Source organism: Malaclemys terrapin, chromosome 15 (assembly GCF_027887155.1).
Source record: "Malaclemys terrapin pileata isolate rMalTer1 chromosome 15, rMalTer1.hap1, whole genome shotgun sequence".
Lineage (NCBI taxonomy): Eukaryota > Metazoa > Chordata > Testudines > Emydidae > Malaclemys > Malaclemys terrapin.
The window spans coordinates 4,915,201-4,919,689 of record NC_071519.1 but is presented as its reverse complement, the minus strand read 5'-3'; the positions used below and the strand labels follow the sequence as shown (position 1 = coordinate 4,919,689).

The following is a 4,489-nucleotide window of genomic DNA, read 5'->3' as shown; positions in this document are numbered from 1 at the left end:
TTTTTTGGTGCTGAGATTCCTTTTCCTTTTGAGGATGATGGCTCTTAGAGGAAGGGTATTTAACCCTTAGGCCAGGTTATGGAATCAACTCAAAACACACATTGTTTTTCCTTTTCTTTTCTCTTTCTTTCTTTTTTTGTTTAATGTATCTTTGGGGTTCGCACATCCACAATTGATGTTTTTCCAACAACTGCTATTTTAGGAAAACTGCTGAGTTAAAGGAGACTTTTCCAAACTGACAGCCCAAAGTCTGCCTCATTCCAACAGGACTGATGTTAGTTCTTGTTATTGATAGTCATACCATCAGTTCTGTATTTTTATATATTCTCTTCAACAAAGAGTATGTCTGAATTCGAAGCCCCAGAACACAGGTCTTGACCAATGTGTAACCCTATTCAGGAATTTATTCATCATGCTGTATTTAATAACTCTAGGGTGCCTTCATGTCTGTAAAACTCTTGATATTCTTGGAAACCATCTCCTTAACATAAATATAAAATGCTAACATAGGCATATATAGATTAGGGACACTAATAAGAGATTATTATTATAGCAGATGTTTTCTGTTGGGGAAATCAACATGGAAGAATGATTGTGGGGTAAGAAAGACCCACTGAGAGAGATTAACTTGAAGAATTGTTAGTCCTCTCAGCTGTAAATAAACATGCCTTCTCCCATGAGTCGGGTAAACTGAGAATGGACAGAAATGACACCAGAACATATGTTTCTGGGAGAATATTCTTGGCAACTAGGTTTCCTTTGTCTGAAACCCTATACCATGATACCAATGTGGGAACTTAGTTGGGGGGATGAAAACTGCGCAGATGCAGGAGAGATACAGATCCAGCTCTTAATCTGACAACAAAGGGCAGTAATGGAGCTATTTATTTCTGTATTCTGTATAGTGCTAATCTGTACTAATCTCTGATTAATAATTTAAAATTAAATCATTTCAATTGAGCCTGTTATTTTGACAGTCTCAAGTCGTTAACTCAGACACACAACAACTGGGCATGTTGTCTGTATCCAAGGCACAGTTCATATCAGATTTACCTGGAAGCTCTCAGAGGAGTCACCATAAATTGGGATAAGCTGGAATCGTCATCCACAAAAACCAAGGGAAAGGCTGAAGTCCTTCTCCTTTCAGGTCACCTGGGGGTCTAAGAGAGACTGGGAAGGAGCTCACATCATCAATGACAGCATATGCCTGTATTCTCTGCCTAATAAAACCTGCTAGTGGGGAGTACTAGGCCAGCTACCCCATTGCTTGGTTCCTTGACTGCAGCTACAGCTCCTACCACACAACTCCAAAGGCTGAAGGAGCTAGAGAGTTCCAACCCCTTCTCATTTTAGTATCTTATTTTTCCTTTTTCTGTTTTTTCTCTTTTCTTTGCATTAAGTGGGAGATGTCCTGACCTTTCTATAACATTAGGGTGTGACACTGTGGCTCAGTGCATGCCCCTGTGTTGATCAAGCCTAAAATCCACAAAGGAAGGCATTAGATAGAATAGTTTTTATAGCCCTAAACTCTCTCCGATGAAATCGCTGAGTGTATGCATTTCATTTGTCCCCCAGACCAGGGGGATGAGGTGGATGAGACTTTCTTCAGGCAACTAACAGAAGTTACTAGATCACAGGCCCTGGTTCTCATGGGAGACTTCAATCACCCCGATATCTGCTGGGAGAGCAATACAGCAGTGCACAAACAAGCCAGGAAGTTTTTGGAAAGTGTAGGGGACAATTTCCTGGTGCAAGTGCTGGAGGAACCAACTAGGGGCAGAGCTCTTCTTGACCTGTTGCTCACAAACAGAGAAGAATTAGTAGGGGAAACAAAAGTGGATAGGAACCTGGGAGGCAGTGACCATGAGATGGTCGAGTTCAGGATCTGACACAAGGAAGAAAGGAGAGCAGCAGAATACGGATCCTGGACTTCAGAAAAGCAGACTTTGACTCCCTCAGGGAACAGATGGGCAGGATCCCCTGGGAGAATAACATGAGGGGGAAAGGAGTCCAGGAGAGCTGGCTGTATTTTAAAGAATCCTTATTGAGGTTGCAGGAACAAATCATCCCGATGTGTAGAAAGAATAGTAAATATGGCAGGCGATCGGCTTGGCTTAACAGTGAAATCCTTGCTGATCTTAAACACAAAAAAGAAGCTTACAAGAAGTGGAAGATTGGACAAATGACCATGGAGGAGTATAAAAATATTGCTCAGGCATGCAGGAGTGAAATCAGGAAGGCCAAATCACACTTGGAGTTGCAGCTAGCAAGGGATGTTAAGAGTAACAAGAATGGTTTCTTCAGGTATGTTAGCAACAAGAAGGTGGTCAAGGAAAGCGTAGGCCCCTTACTGAATGGGAGAGGCAATCGAGTGACCGAGGATGGGGAAAAAGCTAATGTACTCAGTGCTTTTTTTGCCTCTGTCTTCACGAACAAGGACAGCTCCCAGACTACTGCACTGAGCAGCACAGTATGGGGAGGGGGTGACCAGCCCTCTGTCGAGAAAGAAGTGGTTCAGGACTATTTAGAAAAGCTGGATGAGCACAAGTCCATGGGGCCGGATGCGCTACATCCGAGGGGGCTAAAGGAGTTGGCGGACGTGATTGCAGAGTTATCTTTGAAAACTCATGGCGATCGGGGGAGGTCCCGGATGACTGGAAAAAGGCTAATGTAGTGCCCATCTTTAAAAAAGGGAAAAAGGAGGATCCAGGGAACTACAGGCCAGTCAGCCTCACCTCAGTCCCTGGAAAAATCATGGAGCAGGTCCTCAAGGAATCAATTCTGTAACTACAGGGGTGAGAGTGTTTGCTGAACCCAGACTAGAAGTAGGCTAGTCTGTCAAAGAAACTCATTGGAACATCTCTGAGGGTGAGATTTATCTGCATTTAATTTCTACTGTATTAGGCATAGACTTGCGTGTTTCATTTTATTTTGCTTGGTAATCACTTTGTTCTTTCTGTTATTACTTGGAACCACTTAAATCCTATTTTTTGTATTTAATAAAATCACTTTTTACTTATCAATTAACCCAGAATATGTATTAATACCTGGGGGGACAAACAGCTGTGCATCTCTATCAGTGTTATAGAGGGCGAACAATTTGAGTTTACCCTGTATAAGCTTTATACAGGGTAAAAGATTTATTTGGAGTTTGGACCCCATTGGGAGTTGGGTATCTGAGTGCGGGAGACAGGAACACTTCTTAAGCCATTTTCAGTTAAGCCTTCAGCTTGTGGGGGATGTGGTTTAGACTTGGATCTGTGTTTGCAGCAGGCAAGCGTGTCTGGCTCAAACAAGGCAAGGTTCTGAAGTCCCAAGCTGGCAGGGAAAACAGGCTCAGAGGTAGTCCCAGCACATCAGGTGGCAGTCCCAAAGGGGTTTCTCCGATCCAACCCGTCACAAGGGCACAGCACAAAAGAGAATTTTTTCAATGTAGGCATGGAAAGGACCTTGAGAGGTCATCAACTTAAGCCTCCTGTGATGAGGCAGGACCAAGTATGCCTAGATATTCCCAGACTGGTGTACCTCTAACCTGGTCTTAAAAGCCTCCAATGAAGGAAATTCCACAACCTCCCTTGGAAACCAATGCAACTCAAACACAGACCAAAACAATGCTGTACACACACAAGATGCGCTTGGGGCTAAGGGGAGAGGCAAGAATTCAAACAATCTGGGTTCAGTTCCCAGTTTTGTCCCAAATTCTCCATGCAAACTTGAGCAAATTACTTCAGTTCTCCAAGCCTCAGTTCCCCATCTGTACAACAGAGAGTCGCCTCCCACCATTTGCCTATTTAGCCTTTGAGCTTTTTGTGGCAAGGACTGTCACTGTGGGCATGTCTACACTGCAGTGAGACACCGGTGGCTGGCCCGTGCCCACTGACTTGGGCTCACACGGCTCAGGCTGTGGGGCTGTTTAATTGTGGTGTCGATGATCTGGCTTTGGCTATAGCCCAAGGTCTGGCATCCTCCCATCTCACAGGGTCCTACAGCCTGGCCCCAGCCCGAGCCCAGACATCTACACTGCAATTAAACAGCCCTTCACCTGAGCCCTGTGAGCCTGAGTCAGCTGGCATGGGCCAGCTGTGGGTTTTTAATGGCAGGGTAGAGATACCCTTGGTGTCTGTTCAGCACCTGTCACAATGGGGACCCTGATCGTGGTCAGTGTCTGTGCAGAGCCCTGCACAACAGGGGGCCTGACCTCAGTCGGGGGCTCTGCAACTCCCGGCATTACAGGATCCCTGATTTTGGTTGGGATCCCTGCAGTACCTGGCAAAATGTGGGGGCAGGATCTCTGTCATGGTCTGTGCAGTGCCCAATAGTGATGGGGCATGTTCTTGGTCGGGGTCAGTGCAGGGCCGGGGCCCAACGGGGACACAGATCTCAGTTGGGGTCTCTGAAGTGCCCAGCAAAATGGAGGCAGCAATCTGGGCTGCAGTCGTGCACTGCCTGGCATAAGGGGGGCTGTGATCTCAGTCCAGGTCTCAGTTTT

The 4,489-nt window shown here is 45.6% G+C and overlaps 1 protein-coding gene across 1 annotated transcript in view; it reads left to right on the top strand.

Annotated features, from left to right (window-relative positions):
* Positions 1–4,489, top strand: part of LOC128823040 (zinc finger protein 154-like) — an 85,966-nt gene that overhangs the window by 26,619 nt on the left and 54,858 nt on the right. The gene's annotated exons all lie outside the window — the stretch shown is intronic.